This window comes from Bombus vosnesenskii, unplaced genomic scaffold, assembly GCF_011952255.1.
Source record: "Bombus vosnesenskii isolate JDL3184/JDL3185 unplaced genomic scaffold, Bvos_JDL3184-5_v1.1 scf7180000013314, whole genome shotgun sequence".
In the NCBI taxonomy this organism is placed as follows: domain Eukaryota; kingdom Metazoa; phylum Arthropoda; class Insecta; order Hymenoptera; family Apidae; genus Bombus; species Bombus vosnesenskii.
In genome coordinates, this window is record NW_022882960.1 from 3451771 (window position 1) to 3477812 (window position 26042).

General features: G+C 37.1%; 1 protein-coding gene across 1 annotated transcript in view; it reads right to left on the minus strand.

Annotated features, from left to right (window-relative positions):
• LOC117235056 overlaps positions 1–25769 on the minus strand; it is a 68840-nt gene extending 43071 nt beyond the window's left edge. The window contains exon 1 of the mRNA XM_033496726.1: positions 24431–25769. The gene's annotated coding sequence lies outside the window, so the exon portion shown is untranslated. The remainder of the gene's footprint in view (positions 1–24430) is intronic.
• Positions 25770–26042: the final 273 nt, after the last annotated feature.

The following is a 26042-nucleotide window of genomic DNA, read 5'->3' on the forward strand; positions in this document are numbered from 1 at the left end:
GCGAATCTTTGCTAATTCGTGCAGGAAAAAATCCTTCGAACCAGTGGGTGGAGAATCTCTCTTGATCACGCCGAAAAATTGTCCACGGAAGGAGGAGAAATCGGATTGAAGGGAACCGACGAGGAAACGATGTGCCCGTACCAGTCTGGAGAACAAAGTGGATAAAGGGTGGCACATAAACGAGAACGGAAGCTCTGGAAATCCTGCAGGTGTATAGAATGGAACACGACTCGATGGTAAGAACGAGAAATGAATTATTTCGCGTACAAAGATAAGCCGGAAATGAAGACTAAAACGAGTCTCGTTGTGAAGTATGTAAATAAATTGACTGTAGATCATGAATATTAAATATAATTTCAGTCTATTTATGTGTCGTGGTTATGTGAATCTTAGTAAGTAAGATGGGAATAATAAATTGATGGAAAATTTTCGAACCTTCGTTTCATTGGAATAAGATTTTGTATTTAAACAAGAAATTGATTTAACCATAGTACTTATAGAGCGTTTCACGTGTACTGAGATTTATCTCTACTTTTGAATCTATGACTACAAAAATCTAGCTATCGAAAAGTAAGAAAGTTTTCATGACTTTATTCGATCGACATGTGATATTGTTTCATTATTGAGACGCCCACTTTTCCATTCTATTTTGGCTGTCAACGAAATAAAACATGTACCTTTATCTGTATTTACCGATAGAATAAAAGTCCACTTTATTCCAATCATCTATATCCTTACAACGTAACGGCACTATGCCTTTTTGCACATTCAGCATGTTTGCAAGTTAAAATATGATAAAATGAATTTTTATTATACAGACACAAGTACTTTGTACTAATTCGTATTTGTTCGTACAAATGCAGATAAAGGTACAATTACCTTCGCTTATTTGAATATCTTTCATATATTTTGTTTTGTGTATATGAACATTTCGTACGCCTCGGACATCCTGAACGTTCTACGAAATCCAAGCGATATTTATCTTTACCTTAAAGCTCCTAAATCAAGTTGACGCACGATGGAAAAACATCAAATCGTCGGTTTAAAAAATTTATTTCATGACTGTATTTGCGCAAAGTTTGTAGAAAGAATCACCCTTCGGTCGATTCCACGAGGAATTACTCTCCACCCTCGCATCATCTGGCATCGGGTCGGCGCAGCTTGCGAACAGGGAATAACGATAAAATGGAAGTAACAAGGGAGTCGGTAGTGTATCCGGGAAGCTGAGGAGAAGCCGAGGAGGATCTCGAAAGTAGTCCCCGGGAAAGAAGGTGGCATGGCTCTCTGCTGGGTAATAATAAATTGAAGAGTGTCTCGCAAAAACCTTCGAGTTCGCGGGCTTAACGTGTTCTCGGAGATGGAGGGCTGCGCGAGCGGAGCCAAGCCAGAAGGGGAAGGGGAAGGGTAGAGGATCGAAACTTCCCTTTTGACGTTTGCCACGTTAACCGTTATGACAGATTGTCTTTCGACCAGGAGAGCCTGTAATGAACTTTAATTACCGAAAGCTGTCGCGCTATGAGTGTCACGACTCTTGTGCATTGATGTTATTGTTTCACGGTGGACTGTTACCAAGGAAATAATTTTCTCGCGAACATAATTTTTCCGATAGCATGAAAAATATCGATCGATACTTTCAACGTTGATAGCAGAAACGTTTATATTTTATGTTTCCCATTACAATCTTTAATAAATTTTCTTATTATATTTTTTATTGTAATTTCCATTATATATTTTACTATATCGTATAAATCTCGATAGAAAGAGAGAAAATTCCGTTTTTCACCTTTAATCATAAATTCTCCAAAGTCCTGGGTGTAATTTAAAGCTCTGCTGTTCATACATAACTAAACTCAAAGATGGTACGGACAGAAATGCAAAAAAGCAGATTTTCCGTTTCAGAAGTAACGGATAGTCACGTCCAAACTATAAATCTAAACCGCGCGAAAAAAAAATTAAAAATATTGCTCAAGTCTGTTGAAACAGACAGCATCACATAATTCAAATATATCAACGATACTGAATATCTCTGGAAATTTATACTCGAACGAGACTCGAGTAACATAGCTATTCATCAAGCGTATAAATTTTTGTCGAAAATCAGAGGATTTATATAATATGCAGATTTCACTTTGATGTCCATCGGTCCAACAGAAATGTTTTAATCAGGAATCCTTAAAACTGTGTAAGCCTAGTCGCGTCATGAGCGCGTATAGCCCGTACCTAAGCAGAAAAGTTTCAGCCTGGACAATTGAATTCTTCACAATTAATCGAATGAACGGCAATCGACTCGTCGGAAGAAGATCAGGAACGATTTGGGGCTTCGTGAAGCTTAATTATTTTACAGTCGAGAGCGTCCTTCACTATTGTGCACCCTCACCGAAATCCTGTGGGCTCCTCTTATCGAATTCTCCAAGCCAGTTCTGGTTGCTCCTATGGGAATCCTTTAGAAGCACCGAAATCTTAAGCTATCCCAATTTAATTATCTGCCCTTGATTAATGGATAATACCGAACTCTTTCTGCTCCTTCAAACTGAAACGGATATCTTGTTTCTCATTCATTTGTCTCGCATTCATCATGTTTATGCTAAACATGCAACCCACGGCTCTGTTCGTAGAATTTGTAGCAGTTGTTTTGTATGTATTTTCATACGTGTATGCTGGAAATGTCAACGAAACGAACTCTCGGCACATTTACAAAGAAATCGTTTTTCTTTCCTTATAGAAACGAAATTTTCTGTAAGAAATGTGACTTTTATTCTAATAGCGAGATTATGTTTTGTCATATCTAGTGAATTCTATATTAACGAATATAGAAATATAGTGTATGTAAAGAACAAGTTACGGTTATGCGAATGAGCAATATTGTCTTTACTTTAGATTTAAACGAAGGTATATTAAATTAAACTTATACAACGATTCAACATTTCAAAAGATTAATTGTATCCTTTCTTAAAAAATTCGCATGCTTCTTTTTCTATTTCGTCGATTTAAAATAAAGCAGAAATGATTGTAGAAACAAACGAGATTGGAATAAAACAACATTATTTTCACGTTAATTGGAACCTGTCAAAAGACATAACAATTTAAAACGGAATATTTTTACTATAACGCGTTTGTTAAGATTTGCTAACGGTAACAAGGGAATTTAATCCGGAACAGAATTTACAACAGCTGAAAAATTTCAGCTCTGAAATTCGTATTGGCATGGCACGTCATTACTACGGTATGCCAACATTACTCTGTTCTACAGCAAATATAATATTGATTTCAACATCGTATTGAATTTCATCGACCTGGTATGCACGTAAAACTTACACAACAGGAACTACAATCATCTCAATTATGTTCATAACAATAAAAAGGAAATATATTACATCGAAGCTAGAGCCAATGAATATATTGATAGAAATAAAGAATTCGAACAATCACATTTGCATATTTATTAATTATATTTGTATCATGCTGGTACGCGATATTTAAACCCAAAATTGAAGTATTTTTCACTGAAGATCGACCTAGAATTCTAGTTCGTTTCTTCGATATGCCTTGATTTACCAAATGATTTTGTGAATAACATTGCTTGTGAACGTGTTTTATTTCTGTTCCTGTCTCTGGTGTAGGAAAAGATCTATTTGGCACTATTTAAAAACGATAACTTTTTTCGAAATATATATTGTTACATTTCTATTATCTGACATTGCCCTTTAGATTTAAGCACTAGATTCAATTAGAATCAAACACACGATAAACACTTATTAAATACGACATTGTACCACGCCAAAAAAATTTACTTATAATTCTCAATGAGAATTGATTGTAAAATTCATCCAAATAAAAAAGAATAATTTCTATTATCTCTTGCATACTTCAACCTAAAACATCTGTAGTCAATGAAACATATGCAAAAAATGTTTACCAGATCATTCCTGATATCTTGTCATGTTTTGAACACGATCTTCATATATTTCAAAGATATTTTTAATAATGTTTGCAAATCTTCATTTCGGATTTACATAAAACACGTAACGTTACAAAGAGTATTCCTCGACGTCAAACTTTCCCCCTTATACTAACAATTTCATCCGCATATGCCTCTAATACCGACATCGATAGAAGCAAGACAACCCTTTAAAGAAAACAGACAGTTCTGCATACAGAAATTCATCGTTCTAGAACCAAAACGAAAAAGAACAGTCTCACGTTCTCTCTGACACGAACAAGAAGGATAACGATATTTTCCGTCGAACTCTCTCTTCCCCTTTTTCTTTCTCTATCTGTCCCGCACAGTTCAAATAGATTCTCTGCAGCACGAACATGATCGAGTTAACGTTTAACTCGATTGTCATTTAAGGAACGAAATACTAAAACGGAAGAGTATCGCGAGTACATCGAGTGCCCGGGCAGACGGCTCGATTTTCAAAGTTCCCTCTTCCGTCGTCTTTATTAACATTATGAGTCATCCGTTTATTTCCCCGCGTGGAGCAAATACGCACACGGGGCCACGATATATATTTTTCTTGCAAATTTTCTCCGGGCATAATTAAAATAGATCCCCTGGGCCCGCTTGGATTTGCGCTGCTGAACGCAAGATTCGCGTTGTCTGTCGTTTCCTCACCGGTTTTCTCCAACGTTTGTCGCGCGCTGTCGCTCGTTTCCTTTTCTACGTTTTGCTACCGTCACCGTGCCACGTGTACCGATTTAAATTCAGCCCTCGCCAGAACCACGATCCACCCTGCTAATAAGTGTTTTCTTTCCAAACAGACACCGACCGCTTGTCTTCCGTGCCTCTGGCTTCATTACCGCCACGGCAATAACTTTTCTCCTCCAACATTTCGATCATCGAGTCTTTTTCCTTCCTTCTTCTCTATCTTTCTCTTTCTTCTTGCATGTACGCACTCTTTCCTTCTTCCTTTCCTGCTTTCCTCTTTTCCGCGTTGTTTCTTTCTCTTTTATTCATCGAGTGTCGTCAACTTGCGGTCTAATATCGTTCGACGCGAACGATGGTCGTGTGATATCATTGGAATATCAGAAGCTTTGAAATGAATTATCGATTCTAATGTGACAATGGGAGGGAAAATTGAACGGTCAAGATTGATGTTCCCTTTTCGACGAGACGAAAATGGAGGGAAGGGCGGAGAAGAGATCGTAATCGAATTACATTGGTATTATTGATGGCTTATGTTTTCAAATGATTGGGATACTCTGATCTTTTCTCTTTTCCGTGACACGGGATATGTGCATCGGAGAACGTAATTGATAAGCGTATTATAATTATCTAGTTTATCGTTTAATTTTACATAACCGAAGAATTATTTCTTCGTAGTAATTCATCCTATGTATGTTATTACTATAATCTTCTAATTGCTGATCTCTATTAAATTGGATATAAAATTTAAAAGATACTCTTGCACGTTATTGTAATTTTGTTTGCTGTCTCAAATAATAGTTTTCTAGGTAAAAGAGCTTTTATCGTATATTTTCAGTTTAAAAATTTCTATAATTTTTGAGATGTATTATTTCCTATCATTGTTATCTAAAAAATATACCTGTGTTAAACGATAGAATGGAGAAATCAGTCAATTCTTTTTGAATTATACAACTTCTTAAAGTTATGCTTGCAGGTTCAGAACTGTGTGCCCACGGATCTCAAAGATCTTAGTCGTTACATGTCTACGACATCCTATTTGCCCGAGAATCTACTTGCACTCGATTCTACCGCAGATGACTTTTCTACCATAGTCGTGATAAAACTTGAATAGAAGGAGTATAAGATGAAATCGTCACTGCAGATTGAAGGAAGAAGGTTTCATCGGAGGCGGTGTCGTTGGGCCGAAAGCTGTTACTGCCACGGTACAATGAAGAAGGCAACGTTCTTATGTACCGAGACGTTGCGAATCTCATTTGTATTTTTTAGCTTTATCGCGACACTTTGGCACGATTCGTAAGCATAAAAATGGCAATGAGACGACAAAGATACTTTTATGACATACATACGCGTTGGCGGACTCTTTTGCAACTTGTAACATCTGAATGAGCATTGAGCATCACAAAACCATTTATGACTTGCACGTAAATATTTTATGAATTTATGAGACGTTTGCATACAAGTATTTTTTGCGACAGTGGTCTCGCTAGAGAATTCTTCTTTGTAAATTTTTTACTCTTTCACATAAATATCCTTGGAATTGACAGTGTTCCTACAATATTAGTATACAGACATAGTTTTGCCTTCTGCGTATCTATGTTTCTCTTTGTATTTTTGTAAAGGATATAAATTAAGATATATGGAAATATGCACAAAGTTCTACGTCTAAATTTCTGTAATTAACGAAGCTATAAAAAGGACGTTTGAATGCAATTTTCCCAAAACAATCGTTTTTGGAAACTATTTTTCTCATTGTTTCTATAATATCCTAATTTAATTGACTTTAAATATTAGGTTCATTTAGTTTCATAACCCTTGGCAAAAGTAATTCAATATATATATTTTTATTGTTTTAATTAACTAAAAGTACGTAGAGGAAATGATAAGGTAAATCGATTAATTATTGACTTCGTTCTTTTATTCTGCTACCTGTTCTAGACGCTCATTTTAATTAAGAACATATTTAGCTTTTTTGTGTTGGATGAGTAAAATAGTCGAAATGGAAACTATTCGATGATTTCTTATTTTTAAGCCGGTCACCAACATTACCGCCAATATTTGTTCCTTTTTCTTAAAAAAGGGTTCTGAGCGTTATTAAAGCGTGGATAAAATACTGATATAAAAAGTTATACAAACTCGTACAGATTTGTACAAAGAGATCAAAGAAATTGAGAGAGAGAGAGAGAGAGAGAGAAAGTTCTTTTATTTATAATTTCTTTTATAGTAGATTGAGTTTCTCACTAATTATGATGTAACAAATGAAAGTAGAAATTATTATATCTTTGTTATGGAGATTGGTTTTACTAAGGGCGTTTTATGTGCTACGTTCATTTTAACGAAAGAGTCGAGAATCCTGTTAAATGGATGGATTTAAAACGGTAGAGTTGATCTGGGTGATTTTTAAAAGACGCTTAAAAATACTGATTAATTAACAAGTAGAATTTCTTTCAATCACTCGAGCAAACTTCAAAAGTTACGAAGGAGTTTGATGAAACTTTCGACGAACCTACTTCTTGCATTTCCCTTCCTTCCTTCGTTACGCGTCAAGCAAACTTTCTATGCTTACAGTACATTGAAAAATTTGGATAGCTAGTCAAGTTTTCCTTGATTACTAAAATGAATGTTTTTTAAACAAGTCGCGAAAAGATTTAAATTCATAGATTTTAATACTTAATTTCTCTTTCCAACGTTGAATTTCGTTTTACGAATATTACTTAATTTATTGAATTAAAAAAAACATTCTGAGTCCTTCTCTATAATATCTATAATCAAAAAGTTTACGCAAATCACTTAAATTTGTATTTTGTATAGATAAATTGTTTTCTCTCTACGCGTATATATATGTATCAATCCTCTGTATTGGATAAATATTTTTAAGAAATAATAATAAATAATATTCAGTAGGTACACGCGTGTAATTTACGTGAAAGTTCCAATTATTTTTTTTTTTTTTTTACTGTGTAAATTTAAATCCCTCGCCTTAACCTTACTATTATCTACGAAAAACATTCGAGAAAATTCCACAAAGTAACAAATGAATATCATTCTTCTCTTTTATGCTCTACTTTTCAGAAAATTCCAAGGAAACTCCGATTCAACTACGGAAACATCTACATGGCTCTTCTGTTTTCTTCCTTTCACCCATTACACGCTACTTAAACTTTGCCCGTGTTACAAGAAAAAAGAAAAGTGTCTTAAAAAAATCTCATTACTCGAGCAACATCGTTTGCTCCAGTTACTCGAAACCGCGCTCTCTGCAACAATAGAGTTCACAATAGAGTTCACAATAGAGTTTGACAAAATATTAGTCCGAATTAGCCTGCCCTATTACCCTTCCCCATAAGCCACCACTAACCAGATTAAACATCTCTTTTTCCAATTATACTTTCATCGTAAATAGCCCGTGTCGTTGGTTTATCACGCGATCCTGAGCCCCGATAACTGTTTATCTGAAAATACGCCGAAAAATAGTCGTAGCTTCGACTAAAGTGCTATGCAATTCCATAGCTCGCATTCCAGTTTCCAGCAGTTGATTGCTAAAATCGATACTTTTATTTCCAGTGCCATTTTCTACACAATGTCTATGTTTCAGACTGAATTAACGTTACAGGATTAGATTGTTTTAAATTTTGAAAAGATTGTTTTCGATATATTTGTAGAAAGTTTTGAAAAATTACTTTCACTTTCACTATCGAATCTTTACTATGTAGAGTATATTTCTGTATATCTTTTTATTTTGACTGTAATTTACAATACAAAAATCGTAAAGTAATCTTATTCTTTTAAATCGAAATGAAGCTTTAATTATATTTCGATGAATCAGAACGAAATGAATGCTAATGTAGTTTATCAACTAATAAATTATTTCAGAAATTGCTATCCTGGTGTTTTGATACTAATATGAAAATAAAAAACAGAGTAGTAAATTTTGATACGAGATATACCTTTGTAAGAGAAATACATTGATTTCGTTTCTTTCTCGTCGTCTTTTATAAGCAATTAGGAAAAATTATTGCAGACATCGACATAGCGGGGGAGCGAATTCGCGCGATACGTTTCCAAGAAGAACGTGCTCGAATATCTTCGCGCAATATTAAATCTTTCCACCTAACGTTCCAATTTCAGGCGTTAAGCTTTTTTCTTCCTCCTCTTCTCTCATATATTATACGAAACATATATTACACAAAAGGCGCCGACTTATCCAAATCCCGGAACATCTAGCGACATTTTCCTTTCTCTTAAACAACTTTAATTCTTTCCTTTCATCCGACTTGCTACGTATAAATTTAAAATCACGTCCTTCTAACGCTAAGCTGTAGAAAAAAGAGCTTCGCGAAAAACAAATCAATTTCTTTAACCGTCCAAACAAGAGAATACTCCCTTAAAGGAGAGGTTGCCGGAGCTAGCGGGCGCGCGATTACTGAAAAGTTAAATAAGTTCGCCTGTAATCCTGTTTTCATGAAAATGCATGGCGAGGCGTTCGCTTTTGTGCCGCGTAATCCTGTACTATCGTGTAGGGCGGCTTTGCCTCTCACGGGGGACACTTTAAAGCGGCTAAAAAGCCCACAGAGCCGCAAGAAACCAGTAATAGTCGCGGGGGTTACTGAAATCCTCGTTATACTGTCGCGTAACCAATTCTTTAACGGACGTTTAATATGCACGACGAACAAGAGAAACGAGTCGAGTGATTCCCCGCGGAGATCCCATAATACTGGACGAAGAAGAGAGAAAAGCAGCAGGACGCGCGAAACTGACGAAAACGCGGTATAAAAATAATGATCCGAAACGAAGTCACCGGAAAACAGTACTTTCGTGCATTCCCGACGTAAATAGTGCTTCAGGTTTGCCAGTTTGGCTACGCAACGTAGTTTAGTCATGCTAGAGAAAGTGCGTAACGATCTATGGCGCGTCACCAGCTACTTTACGCTGTGACCGTAAAGTATCGCTGCCGATAAATTACGATTCCCGTGTTTCCACGGAGGTTTCGACGAACAATTCGTACTTTTCTTTTTAGAGCAGTTTTATGGATTTATAATTTTTGAGGTACATTTCGAGGGATTTCAGTGAGTTTTTGTAAAGCTTATAGATGAAATCTTGATCCTTTTTACGTTATATAAAAACTAGGTGGGGAAGATAAGTCTATTTTCCTAATTTTCTGATCTTTATTAATATCAATTGGTATTTGTATCAATTTATATCAATTGGTGGTTGAAGAAAATTATTTTAGTATGAAATCAAAATAGCATTAATCTGTTATATGAATACACGAAATATTGTAAAAACACTGTATATTTATCACGTTTCTCTTCTGCGGCGTTCATATTTCATTTTGATTCTCTTGGTACTAGTTCTATAATTTAGTCGTCGATAGTGTTAGGGTTAAAAATTTTGCACGTGTTCCAGATTTCTCATTTTGTAGAATTTGACGATACGAACACATCTTTGAACTTTCGTTATATTTTAAGTTTTACCCAATAAGTATAATAAGCGATGAATGAATCTATCAAATAAGTATACGAATGAGTATGAGATGGAAAAGCGCTTGTACTAAATAAGCACAAATTAGAAATTCATAAAATTATTTCTTCTCCCGTTACTTGCCCAATTCACCGTTTTAATTCCTTTCTCGAATTGATTTCGCTCGTAAAATGTGGTTCATCATCGTCGCTATACCTCGCCAGAACACAGCGACTATATTAAGGGGGCACTTCGAAGCAAGTTAAATTTCCTGTCGCTACTGAAAAGTTAAATAACTTTCAGCTGTAATCCTGTTTCCATGAAAATGCAAGCCAGTACTACCAGCTCTGTGCAATGTAATCCTACAGGATCGCATGACATTGCCCTACCCTTCTACTCAAAGGATGAAGAGGTGGATGAGGTGGGGGGTGGTGAAGGGAAGGAATATTCCTAACCGAGTGATGATAATTAAATTAGAATAATTAAATGGACATAGTTGTTATGGCAAACAACAATAACTTGGCGTATCTATCGTGATAGCGCATACCCACGCATACACAGAAGCGTCATTAACCTTGGAGTAATCAACGGCGAACAACACCGACCAACTGAATGTAATTAATTCTCGTGATTGATTCGTCCGTTCGACACAGCAATTTCGTGATATTACACGGTATCTCGTTGTGAGGCAAGGCGAGAAATATTATCAGGTAAGTTGCATTGTCAGGTTGTCGTGTGGCTAATATTTTATCGGTTGGCGAAAGAGAAAAAGCGGACGGAAGAAATAAATTAATGCAATTTCAGAGGAGCAACGCAGACACGATACAGTTGCCAGAGAATGAGAGTAGCATCCATAAGATCGTTGTTCGAGCTGTTTCTCCTATATTTTTTCTTTTTTTTTTTTTATACAATGCTCTTACTACCTCCAAGGTATTTCATAACACTCGTTTATTTTTAGTTAAGTATTTGCTTTACGAACAAATGCTACGTTATATCTATACATCCAGTTCCAAAAACGAACTCAAATTTCTTTTTGCCTCTCTCTCACTCTTTCTCTCTCTCTCTGTTATTTCTTTCTCCCTTTTTCTTTTTTGTGGCTACGTTAAAAAAACGATGGACTTTCTAGTCGTTGCACGCAACATCGGCTTTTAGCGGCACGCGTTAGAAAGCAAAACAATGCTGTTCGCCCACTACAACTATCCCGAAACTAAATACGCCTGTTTTCTTTTAATATATTACAGCCGGATGGGCTGCAGAGTCGAAGAGAAGAAGACACACGGACCGGCGTCGAAATAATATATTCACGTGATATCGTGTAACACTGTTTTCCTTCTCGTAAGGGGCTGCCTAAAATGAGCGCAGACCTCCCGCAGCTGCGGGTCCTACGTTATGCGCCACCACTACTCACTATGCTCTCCTATCCATTCCTCTTTCTTCCCTCTCGATTTCCCTCCGTCATTTACCCTGGTTCGCCTCGGAACCCTCCCTCTAGCTCTCAGCTCATTTCTCTTTCGGTATCGGTCCGTGTTTCGCGTTTATTTATCCTCTTCCAGCCCCTCGTCCTCCTCCTTTCTTTTTTCTCCTCCCTTTAAAACGCGATTCCATCCATTCCGGACTTCCCTTCTTTCTTTATCTTCTCCCTTCCTTCCTCTCGATCCGACGACAATCCGCGGCCACGGCTCGAGAAAACGAGACGCAAAACGATTTCCACCGAACGGTCCGTGCAGTTCTGGTTATTTTAAGCAATTGTTAAGTGCCGTGCCGGCTACCACGAAGACGCGTTTACATACTCCCGTCTCAAACATCCATGATTCAGTGATGGTTTGCACGGTACCGACCGGTGGATCTTTTCTCGCCCTCTTCGTCGCTCCTGCTCGGCTTACGCCATCGTTGCCCGTTTGTCTCCTCGTTGTCGTTTATCGCGCGTTTTGGCAGCTCACCCTTACGTTCAAGTTCGGGACCACTTCGCGGCAGATAAATCAACGGGCGTAATTAGACGTGGCCCGGCTGTAGTCCACGCGAAACCTGCTCCCTGTCGTCCTTTTCCTCCCCGTTTTTGCCACGAAGCGTCTACGATAGTGGCAACGGTGACACGGGTCCTCCAGGAATTTTGCCCTGTTTGTAGCACGCGCGAACGGTCGTTAACTTGGATTTCGGGATATTTATTGGCAGGCTTGTTTCTCGCACGTATAAACGCAGTCTCGCCTCTACTCGATCGATCGTTTTATAGCCTTCGCGGAAACCTTTCGGGGATGAATGAATGCGAGAAGAGAAGAGAGACTAGGGTTGGGTGGCTGTTTTGTTGATACGTTTGGGGTTGGCTGGTGATAAACCGATGGACTCTTGAACGATTGCGTAACTCTTGATGCGTTTAGGATCGGAAACGTATGTTCCATTTGTTCTTCAAACACTTTTGTTCACATTTTTGCCGAGTATTGAAAGTAACAGTTACTCATTTTTCATGGCTTTGTTAAATTGTAATCGCGGATGATTCTTTATACGTTCGATATCACGTAATAGTTTCTTAAATTAATTGGATCTTCTTGTAATAATTCGATAATTTGTTGCCGAAGAGAAAGTCCCGAGACTGTATATTTTCTAATATTGAACGCATAAAGCTATTTCCACTTATCTTTTATTTTATACGATTACTATATCTGTATGACAAGTCTTCCTTGAAGATGATACGATGCTTTCTTTATATTCAAGAGTTCAACTACGGACCGATAACTTAAATATTAAGCAATGCCTGATATTATATTATTATTCCTTTATTTATTTATACGCATCTCTCGAAAGATAAATTAAGCAATTCAGCCGTTCGTAGACTTTTCAATTTCATTCTCCAGATATCTACAATTAACGTTCCATTTTCCAACCATTCCACGTCCCGATAAATGATCCAGTTATACGTGATTCGGTTATAAATGATTGCGAAGAATATTTCAATTTCTAAGAATGAAAATACAAAAGGTATAAAACTAGAAGCACGGACTCTTCTCCTACACCTGATGCATAGTTTATTATCAAAATATCGAGACACATTTATTGCGTAACTCATCGTGCCGAATATCACGATGAATCTTTTTTCTCCGCGTTAAAGGTTTCGTTTTAAAAATATCTCTTCTATTAAACCTCTTCATTTAATCCACGATGTTAATCGTCGAACGTGGCACGCGTCAATTTAAACTTTCCCTGGGAAACTGTACGATATTTAATTGAATAACCGAGACGTCCTGCCTTTTCTTATAATAACGACTTAATATATTCTGTTATGGTCCATTTGCGTAACTCGATAAGAAGTTAAGGTTTAATAGAAAAAAGGTCCGGCTGATAATCGAAATGAACTGACGCTGACGACGCTCGTCGCGATAAACTTCCTGGCCCGTTAGAAATTTTGTTACGAAACTTTTTTAGACAGAGTCGCCGAGATACGGAAATGCAGTCGAGTCGTAAAGTGTTTTTTTTTCTTTTTTTTTTTTACCGTACGCCTCGTGGGGATTTAGTGACGCATAAAATCTATACTTTGATCAAAGTTACCTTTTAACACGAGAATCTTCCAACACGAAGAACAATTTGCATGTAATACAAGTATTTTGTATTTTATACTTATTTATGAATATTACACGTACGTATATACATTCCATATATATATATATATATATATATATATATATATATATATATATATATATATGTCAAGAATATTATAACTTTTTAATACATACTTGGGCAAAATGTTTATAATAGCGAATTCTTAAATTAATTCTGTTAATGTTATGAAAGAACAATTGATTGTAATTGTAATTATAGCTTTAATGGTTTAAATGAAATTATGCTTTTTTTGGAGGGGATTCGACGGTAACTACAATCGGGATAGGTCATTGACCTTATTAGGCCCATCATATTTTTCTTTCTATTGACCTAACATAGGTAAAGATTTCAAAGGTTTAGGAACGTGTACGTATAATTGCTAATCGATAAATCGCTAGTACGCAGAAATCGTTGAATAATTATCGTTGAATAATAATCGTTGAATAATTTATACATGTATCAAACAGAGTAATATGAAACTATAGAGGAAACAAATATTTATTACGTTTTTTTATTATATTTATATACATATCGTTACTTTTATATTATTATAATTGTTATATAGAATATTATAGAGAATATTTGAATTCGTGGCTTCCTGAATTACCAAGTACGCAATTATATATTCATCAATTCATTAAGTTCAAATAGTAGCGTCTAAATATTAGCGTTACTACATAATATTGCAATTGCTAAACACGAACGTGTTCAAAATGTTCAACATCAACTCTGTGGAAAAACTACGTAGCCGAGGAACATCGCACCCCGCATTTTCGACAGGAAATTGCAAACGAAATTACCCTTCGCCGTTTCTCAAATTACAAAAATTGCAGCCTGCGTGTATATTTCACAAAGTCGGTCGGCAGCTTAAAAATTTCCAGCCGCGACGAAATTTACCCTCCACTTTCTCAAGCGAAGAGATCGCGTTTTGTAAAATTTCGTTCTTTCAATTTGTTCCTGGCCAACGATGTTCCAGGAAATGAGGACGAAAAAGAAAAAGAATTGTTTCCAGAATTTAAATGTAAAATTGTTGCGCGCCGCGTGTCTGTTCGTCCTCGATGTTGTATCTCCGCGCGATTTAATTTACACAGTCCTACAGCGGGATACTTTTATAAAACGGAGTAACTTTTAATTACGCGGCGAAAACGTATTGACCGAGCGAAGCCAGGCTCCATCAAATTCCGCTAAAATACGTTTGACGATTCACGAATTGGGACACACGACTGAACGGATGCGATACGATTCTGTATCTCGTGCCACGTTTGCTCTCCACAAAGTGCAAAGAACGAACAATAGTTTCATCGTCTGCGAGCGAATCAAAGGGTGCGCGTCAATTGCTGATAACAGGCAGATCATTTTTTAACCGCAATACGTCGGCCCCGATAGAGGAAAAACCGATCTGTGGGACGTGCAGTATCATGATGTGCTCGATTCGGAACAGTGTCTGAAAACAGCATACCAGTAACTCTGACACGATTTGATCGTCCAATTGAAAACTATCGAGTTATTTTTTATTTCAAATAACATGAGGAGAAAGAGAAGATTGCGGGCAAACGATGGATCAAATTGCAGAAATGTAGTTTTCGATTTGACACTCAAAATGTAATTTGTTATTTTAAGTGAAAGAAAATTTCTTCTTTTAACACGTGACATGATATCATTTTCGTAGAATTTTGAATTTCGTTAGGTGTAATCTTACAATAACAGCGTCCCTTAATTTTCGATGTCGAAATAGGATAATTGGAAAAATTGAAAGACAATTAAGGATGAAGATAGAAAAGGGTATGAGTTTTAATATTAATATTGGTAACCAGTTCGTTCCATTACTTTAAATACAGGAAAATTGTCTTCTCTAATGTGAAACATATTATCGAATTTAATTATCGAATCTTTAGTTTTTTTTTTATTGAATAAAAGAAAGAAGATGGAAGCAAAGTTTGAAAGAAATACGTGATTAAAATTGAAAAACTGTAATGGTATTTAATTAAATTGTCAATTCGATTGCGAAGTGTTGATAAGGTAGATGTATCGTATAAGATATGTTTAATAAACGACACATCTTTTAACAAATTAAAAACTAGATTTTACTGAATTCTAAAAGATTTCTTACTAAGACGTAAAACATGGATGATTGAATTTTATATAGTAATAAATATTCTGAGATTAAAATCGATATCGATATCAGCTTGAAGAGGTATCATTCGATCGAATAATGTAAAAAGGATATAGGAGAAAAGCATACTGTAATTACTAGCAATAAAGAGAGAGAACCTAGCATTTATGCAGTGCTTAAAAATAACGTTCAATTACTATTGAGAGAGATGGTTGAACTTCTTTACGAAAGTTTCCTATGCGAAGAAGGAAACTTGTATGAAGAATCGTGTTAGAAAAGTGTAACTCTATCCGATGATCATAAAAGTTTAATGAGTTCATGGAGATTCCCTTTTTTAGTACTTAATAGGGGAAGTGTCAATAATTAACTGCGATCTTGTCGCATTTTATGGGAAACGGGTTCTTCTCCCATACGTCGTAATGAGGTTAATCCATGCATGAGAAAAATAATGTTAAATAATTCAGATGATGTTTAAAATAGTATTCAAGGCAAGGAAGACGAGTTATACAACTTTTAACTTTACGAGACTTCCTACGCGAGAAGGAAACTTGATCGAAGGAAGCAAGTTGAAGAGGTGTAATTCCATCCACTAAAGGTGCTTTAAAGTTTAATAAAGAAATCTACAGACATTCTATCACAATTGCTCGTAACAAATGCAATCTATTATTCTAAATGGACGAACACCGTTCTCCTCGTGTTTCACAAAATATTTATTATTCATAACATGCGTTTCAGAACAAGCGCAAGCGAGAATTTCAGACATTACATAGGAGATTGTATCGAATAAAATGTTTCATACAGAAACGAATTCTCCACTTTCGATATTTTCGTAATTGCAATTTTTGTTTTATAATTCTTACTTTTTCTACGATCGTGGTAATATTAAAAAAAAAATATTTTGGAGTACTGCTAAAGAAAAATAGTTTCAACTAATAAAAATTGAATATAAATATGATATTACTTGTTAAATATTATGATCTTTAACGCTGAGGAAGTATATCTTAAATGTTTGCGAAAATCTAGTAAAATTTATTCATTTATTTAGTAAATTTTGTATTTAATATTCATAAGTAAATACGTACGATTTATTGAATAGCCTTAAAAGTTTGAAGGAAATTAATGAGAAATAATTGCAATGTAACTTGCTATTGTATTAAATAGAAAAAAAAGTCAGTTGGTTCCATGTCCCAACGATGTCTCGAACGAAAAGTGGGAAAAAAGGAAAAGCGGTCGGTTGTTTCAACATTTCCAGAACGTTTTCCACGCCGGAAAAACGAAGCAGTCAAAGGGAAAAGCGGCGCACAGACCTGTAACTCCAGCAACGAACAACGCGTAAAAGTTTAAGTTACAATTTTCAGTGTATTTCTCACGAAACCGTAGAACGCGACGTTCCATTATCGTTAATCCGCATAAACACAAGGGTTGCAGGCGTAGTGCACTTTTACCGCGACTTATCGCGTCTAATGAAAACACGAGAAACTCTAGATTTATCATCGAGCCACATCGTCCGTGTACCTTGTTTTAACGACGATCGCAAGCGAACGTAACGGCCAATTCATACAGGGTGATTCTGAAATCGCGATATATTCAAAAAATAGTTGATTTCATATCGTAAAGGTGAGCTAAAAATATCGAACAAAACTGTTTTATACGTGCGTTCGTTTTTTAGAAAATCGAGTTCGAAAATTTCTTTCCGTTTACCTGTAATATTTATTGTTAAAAATAATACGTTCATTCCTATTTGTGTTTGCAAAAAATGTCGCTATTTAATATGATTTTAAACGACATAATAAATTCAATAATTGAATTATTGTAACAATTCACAGAATACTGAAAATGATCTCAATAATACTATAGTTTATGATGTTGGTCGGTTTTATTGCTCTTGGTGTTGCTCTTACATCATAGAAATAGTCCACACTAAAAATAACTATTAATTAATAGACAATACCAAGTTCAAAAAGATGAAGATCTCAACCATCAATCGTTACCAGGTTGCGGTTCCTCAGTTCCGTAAAGCAAGAACGTATTTGTGAAATCAACGACGATAGTTACAATATTATTAACATAAATCAACTACTGAAACTTACCGCACATTGCATATAATTACACCGTAGACTGTTGAGCGTCCACCGTCTTTATAAATTTATACACGCGAACAAAAGTAGATACGACAAACCAGATTGTCTACCATACCATTAGATAGTCAAACGAGACAAAAAAGGATCTCAATGTTGTATTTCCGACCTACTTTTTTATATCTCAATTTCGGAATCGCCCTGTATATCAATACCATCACGCGATACGAAAAACGTTCACAGACCGGATCATCCCCTCGCTTCGTGATAGAACGTTCGTCTTGACATGATAGAGAGTGCGGCAAATTATGTGGAGCAGTAGGATGTAGAAAGAAGACGCGAAGATTGTATTGTGTGCCAGCCGGTTGCAATCTCCTTGGCCCCCGAAATTGCAGAAAAGTGGTCCGTTGTATCAGCCTCTTTGTATATTAGACGCGAATGGCGGCGAGAAGCATTTTTCCTCGCTTTTATCCCCACCGCGTTGATCACTTTTTTCCCCTCTTACCGTCTAGGTAAAAAAGAGAAAACGAGGGTGAGAGGGCAAGGTTCGGTCGAGCGCGGGATTACTCGCGGCTGATTGTGCCGTTCGTCGCGACGAAAACGCCCGCACGATTAAACCTAACGATCCACTATTCCGGCCAAGAATAATACCGGCTCGTGCATCTTGCCACGAAGAGTTACGGCAAGCGGAAACTAACGAGGGCCCACCTTCGCATCCACTTTATTCGCGGAAAGGAGAGATTATTTCGCGCGTTCTGACCCCTACCTAGCCCTTTTCCAGCTCTTCCCCTCGTTCTCCTCGCGTCTTTCTCGACGAGCTACCCTTGGCGAGCCGGCGCGACACCCTCGACGAGCCATCTCAGATACCAAGACCTTGCACCTTTGTCGCTGGTTTCTGGCTCGTGTGAACGAATTTTATATTAGACCGTCATAGAACGGTTCGTTACAGACGAGGCTAAGAACTGGTGCAACGTAGCTATGTCGCGTCTTTGATAGTTTACTCTTACGTAATGTGTTCTTCAATGTGATACGATATGGTTTTGAATGGATCGATCAGAGGGATTTTGGTCAACTGAGAAGAATGTTCGTATAGGAATAGTTGTCACTATACGTTTCTGGTATATCGAAGGATTAGTGAAGTTCGTTGCTTATTGTTTCATACGTAATGAATACTATTTTTGTATTAAATTGTACTATGTGGAGTACATCAATTTCTGCTTCTAAGTAGTAGGATCTTGGAAGAGTCTAAATATTTAACGTGCATTTAAGCAATTGTACGTTGAATACGAAATAGGAATACCGTATATGTAAGATAATTGTATTTTGATCTCGATATCTACCAAATTATCTATATATCTTTAGTAATTATACAAACACGAGACTGAAACCTGTTACTTTTGCGGATTTGATAGTTTTAATGTTAAACGCTTATTCTATACTATAATTTTTCTTCGTTATTTGTTCTAAAAACTAAATTTTATTCGTTAGATCGTAGAACTATTGACGTAAATTCAATAAATTATAGATGCGACTTTTTAAACTGTTCAATCAAATATGTTAACTCTTCTAAGCAACCACTAACTTTTCTAATACAATTTTTCAAATACCGAGAGTCGTAATTCTATCATAGCGTTAAATACGAGATAGTTTTTAAGCATTGAATATAATGAGTTCATTAAATACAGTAATCGTCACTTTCACGTAAAAGTAATATTAATTTGTTCTTCGTTTTACTTTAAATATTTCTGTCTCTTTCTTTAGAATGTTGAAGAAGTTCCGCTTTTTTGTCTATATCGGATTAGCATTAATACATAAATGAGCCACGTTTCGTTTACTTAATAGCACGTAATTAGGCTTCTAATTGTAAGTTAAGTATTTCAGTTCGACCGTAACAGACGCACGGTGTTAAGCACTGTTTCCAACCTAATGCGACCTAAATTGCGAATTTAGAAAGCAGAATTTATTCTCCATAATATACATCGGCTAATGGCTTTTTAAATCGAATGAAACTCGTCTGTGCGATAAATATGTAAGAGCCATTCAATTGCGATTAATTGAATTTAAACAAATCAAAAAAAAAAAAAACTAAAGAAAAAAGGGAAAAGCAAAAAATGATAGAAGCATACAACAAAGCTTGAAAGTATTTTCATTTAAGTTGAAAAGAACGCCGATACAATGAATGGAAAGAGCGAACTTTTCTTCTCTTTCCTCTCTTTTTTTCACAGTGAAACGCTGGTTACGGCTATATACTATCGAACGAGGCAGAGAATTCGACGGCTTTCTTGTTAATTTATATCCTTTTATCGAAAATTTCATCGATCACCCTATCCGCGTTATTTTATGGATTATTATTATGAATAATACGCACAGGCGATAGGTATACTATGTACATCGATATATGACACAGACGATATTTAACTTTATTTTAATCCCCGACACGCGAGATAATACATCATTCTCTTTTCATGTAATGAATTTATCACAATAAAAGTATTAAACGTTAATTTCAATCGATCTGACTAATGTATTTTGACAGGGAATCTAGTAATCTGTTTCGGCGTACATCAATCCATAGAAAATCGATCCGAGCCCGGCAATACGTCGAATTTCGTGTTCCCCGCGGGTATTAGTAACACGAACTTCTGCTAATAACTACTCAGTCATCATATGGGACGTATGGTCGCTAATTAATAAGCTGTTTGATTGGCTAATTAGTTGGCCACGGCTTTTGACGTATTCTACCAACAAGTCGTTTACTGAAACAGCTTGCTTCAGGAAATTTTATGAAGATTTTTATTCGACTGAAAATTATCCTCTTGCGTAACTTCTAATTATCTGTACTATTTCATTTCAGATGTACTTTTCGACGTCGTGTCGCACCATCCCCGTGCAAAATTTTAAGTGCATAATAATTTATTTAATATTTTTAAAAAATTACTTCCATCAATGTAATCTTCGACCATCGTAAAAGTTATCAATATAAGTAAGAATTGATTTTTAAAGGTAGTACTTTAGTAATTTTATGAAAATTTAGTAACATGTATGCAAGATTTCTCATAGAATTGAACTTCTTTATATCTCTGTTCAGATTGAGTACTGCATTACGAGCGTGCTTTTATTACGTAATGTGGAACATTTTAATGTATTCTAATGTGATATGATTGGTTTTGAACTTTGAACGTCTTGTAACAAGTTTAATTCTTCGATATATCGTGATGGAGTTGTTTAATTGAATGTTTAAATGATACATATTTTATCTTTAAAATTGACAAGCATCTGTCTATAGTTGAAAATGATGCAATTAACACACGTATCGGTGAGATTACATTATTTATACTTATTATTTTCAATAGTCAGAATCAATAATCGAATATAGCCGAAGGATTAATGCATATATTAAAACGGTATTTAAAGCATTATTTTACATGCAGATTAATGCCATTTATTGAACGGCTTCGAAGATTTTAATACATTTTAGACATGTAACGTTAACTACGTCGCAATATACATACATTACATTAAATTCAATTTTGCAAACAAATACAGATTGCCAATTCCATTATATGTTACACGAATTTCGAAAAATATTAACCGCAACAACATTTGTGAATTATTATTTGTAGCGCTGTCCATTTAAAATCAGTGGAAATCAACGATTCGTAAACTACAGATCAGGTCAATTAGATCCATTTAATAAATCAAAGTCTATTCTCTTAAATGAAATCGGCGACGATGTATTATTGAACTTGCAGATTTCAAGATTAATCAACCGGATATTATTTAATGGGTTAAATTAGGCTTATTGCCAAACGAAGTGAGTAATTTTTAATTAAAAGTATTTCTGGATATATATAAAGCTAAATGATGGCAATAAAAAATATTCTGACTATAAAACTTTCCCATGCTATTCTATATATGTACTTACGCAGTTTTATAGTTCCAACGTAAACAGTGTACGACATAAACTGACCCATACATAATTTCGTCGCACAGATTCATAACATTACGCAACTTTATAGTGAAGACTATCGTGGTATAAAAGATAATCTGATATTCGATTCATATAAATAATTTTTCAAACTCTGTACGTAAACAATACTAAAATACTTTTAACATATGTTGTCACATTATCATATGATCGTTTCAATATATCTGCGTTTATAACTTTTCTCTCTCTCTCTCTCTCTCTCATAAATCTTCATATAATAGAATTATTGATTCGTACCTACGCGTTTGTTAGAAAGTTTGGAATCATTGATATGTCAATTTATGAATCTGTATATTATTAAGAACGAGAGATTTAACGAATTATAGCAGTTTCCAATTTGAAATTACTTTTCACTATAGATTTAAATAAATTCTCACTGAATAATTAGCTATAATATATCTATAATACTTATAACTTTTAGCTATATGAAATAAAACGCAAACATAAAGAAATAATAGTATCTCATAAAAAAGCTGGAGTCGCCAAAATACTTTAAATAATAATCATAATCCGACTGTTTTACTGCGGTTGAATATACTAATTTAAAGTATATATACACTCGAACATTTATTCATACTTTCTCCATTAAAAAATTCAAGTACACTTTCCATCGAATAAGTAACGCCAAATTTTTCGCTAACTACTTTCGCAATAAAGTTGCCAAATCTGCTACAACTACAATTAAAACACGGTATCAAACTCATATCAAACACTATGAACGGTTTCATTCGTTCTACCTAAAAAGTCCTCAAGCGATCTTCCCCCGTAAAATTTCACCGTGAAACACAGACGTACTCGCTTTAAAGAATGTATTTTTACCTCGATCTACGCCGCACGACCATGAGCAACATTCCCTCGTAGGTAACTATATCGGCTGGTGCTTAAAGTGCGGAGTCTCACGAGTCGTCTCACGGGGCCATTTACAATTTCATCGCGCGACGTGTCAGCCGTGGTGTTACGAGTTTCCCGAACGGTTGTCCGGAGCCACTGGCCAAACTCTCCAGATCGTTAACCCCGGTTAAAAGAGCCCCGGACAGAGATGGTTCGCGAGCGAACGAAAAGACCGACACTGGGCATTTTCTAGGCCATTGAGCCCGTTTGGGTAGAACCGATACGAAAAACACGATTTATCGATTCCAGGAACGAAGCGCTGGCCGTACAGTTTCGGCCCGGTCGTCATGATAACGTATGAACGTTTAAACTGCTCGCATATGCGGACCAATGTTTACCCTGACAGAGAGAATCAGAGTCGCATAGTCACGGCCCGTGAGCTTTCGGCCCATTCATCGAGTGTTACAAATATGTTAGTCATGGTTAATTGCACCGGAGGTCCGTTTAATGAGAAACAACCTAGTCCATGGGTATTGGGATTCAATTCCTTCCTCCTCTAAATATCAACGAATACCAGCTGTAATCTGCGAATCGCACAGCTCGAATTAATTATTCCCCGCCTTAATACGAGGCAGCGCGATAACGCGCCGTGCCAATGAGCCGCGCTAAATATAAAACGCGCATGTACATGCGAAATACCGTCCGCATGATAAATCCGTGTGATCGATGGATCGCGTGAATATGAATAACGCGCGGTGTCTCGATTAGATTCCACCCTCTTCTCTCTTTTCTATCTGCTATCTCTATCGTTGTCTCTGTTACATCCTCCGTGTCTCTGTTTTCCTTTTGCTTTTTATTTTTTATCAAATTTATACCTCAATGTTATTTCGCGCATCGAATGGAGAATCGAACGAGCAGATTCTTTTCTCCTTTTTCGTCGCGTTTATCCGGTATACTATCATTGGCTGTATCTACACAAAAGCATCGAGCACAACGCTACATGGAAGCGGATTATGGGTGCTCCGCGAAGAATCGCGTCTTTCTTACCACTCGTACCAACAGGTGTGCGAATTTCTCGGAACGCACTTTGTATATTTTTCTTGTGCATCCTAGCTACACGTGTTACGGCTATGTTAGGTTAAATAAGCCCGCGTTCTATTGTAGCCTGCACATTGTCAGGGGTAGAGGGCTAATACCAGAGCTTGCACAATGGTGTAGCGCCAAACTTTTATGAAAGCCCGGCGAAATTTTTCCGTCCCTATTATTCTTTTATGCGCAACGAGGTATCTCGCGTTCTTGGAGGGGAAATATATTCAATTGTTTCCTAACACGGGCTCGTTAAGGAGCATCGGGATAGAAAGGAGGGAAAAAAAAGGAGAGGCAGAAAATAAATTGCCCCCGTAAATTTAGATCCCGTGACAATAACAACGAATCGTCAACAAGCCGACCTTGATTCCGGATAATCTACTTGTTGGACCGAAGTCCGATATTCTGACTCGATATCCCCGGTCGACGGGGCACGTGCTTCTTAATACGCGCTAGTTAAGTGCATCAATGATCGTGTCTTTTTAGCATTGAAATTGCATTGGCTTCACCTGTCCGGCGTAAGAGTAGAAAAATTCGACAACTCAATTTGAATAAATTTCTCGGCCCGCCTACCGAGCACGCGATAAAGTTTTTTCGAGCATAAAATTACCAACTATATTCGGTGTTTTGCGGCTTACCTTCTCTGATCGTCGCACCATAAATTTCTTCGCTTCTTTCCACCGGTCGTCCTTAACGAGATCCTCGTCGATTGTCCATCAGGGATCGCGCGTCGGAACGCGTTACACACACGATCAACGTGTAGCAGCAGATACCGTGGAAAAAAAGAGCGATTTGCATTAAACGTCAACCTGATGTGTTGCGTTACGCTCGATCACACCGATTCCATCGTGAACGAGCTTCGATTATAACGAACGTAAATCTTCGTTTCACTTTCGCTTTGATAGACTGCCAGTATAGATTTTTGTTTAATCGAACTTCGCGTATGTCGGAAGGGAAAAAAGGCGCCTACCCTTGTTCGTTCTACGCGATCGTCTCGTGCCACTTTTTCAATCTTGTCCGAGTGCTAAGCTTTTACGTTTGGCAGCGACATTGCGTCCGGCACCAAGGGTCCAAACTTTTCTCTGGAAGTTCGATCGGCGTTCGTTCGGAAAGGGCCCTGGCCGAATAAGTGTAGCGTTGTTCCACCGCACCAAAGGTATTTCACCTCTCTTTCACCCTTCGTTCTGTTCCCTTTTTTTGCTCTTCGCCTTCCTCCGAGGAAAGATTAGTTTTCTACGGACGATTCAATCGCGAGAAAAAAATACGGCTGAGGTTCGAGACACACCGCTCTCTGTTCGACACTGGAACGAAATTGTCGAGCGGCTTCGAGGGAAAAAGTTTTTCCGTGAAGTTTCGCGGGGTGATGATGGTGGGGGCTTACTCGCCTCCGGTCGTAGAGGGGTGTGCAGCCAGCACGTGACACTTTTTATCGGGGAATCACACGTGTCACGCGAGATTATTGGCCTTTGTGAGCGCCTTGACAAATGGTCCACCGCATATGGCGCGTCGCGCACGACTGAGGCCAGATTTCGCTTCCACCATCCTCTCCCTCTGATCTACCCCCACCAGGCCGTGGCTCCATCCTCTTCTTCGTCCCTCGCCGTTTCCCTGAGTGTCGTCGTTGTAACACGCAGACTCCGTTACGACGATGCTTTTCTTCCCGTGAGACAGCTCTTTGGTCAGGTGCTCCTCTTTTTACGTTCCCGATCAAAGCAACACAGGAAAGCATCTACAGCCAGCTTTCTTATTTTGACCGAGTGCACTAAGTGTATTCTCGATCAGACTCCCCGCGTCTGGACCAACAAGATGTTCTTTGACCCACCGTGAATCGGATAACATGCTCATCGTACGATGCGTTTCCCGCCACCGTCACTGCCCCTCTTCTGCTGCCACTTTGCGAACAATTACGCAATAGATACTTTTTCAGATAATCGCATCGACTGGAGCATCGTCGTTTCCAAGGACCTCGGTATCCCGGTCCAACCGTTACGCCACATCAAATTTACTTTCCTCCAAGAGATATCCACGGTTGTATCGTTTTCTCGAGTGTCTGCCCTTCCCTCTCTTCGAGAAACGACCAAACGTATTGTCCCAAGACAGGGGAAGTATCTTTTGAGTCATCGTAGAACCGATGGATTTCAGAGATGCGTTACTTGCTACAACAAATGCTCGAAGAATGAAGTGAGCGGACTGGTAACGATGAAAATAGGTGATCCAGAAAATTTTTCAATGACTAAAACCAGTGTCGGC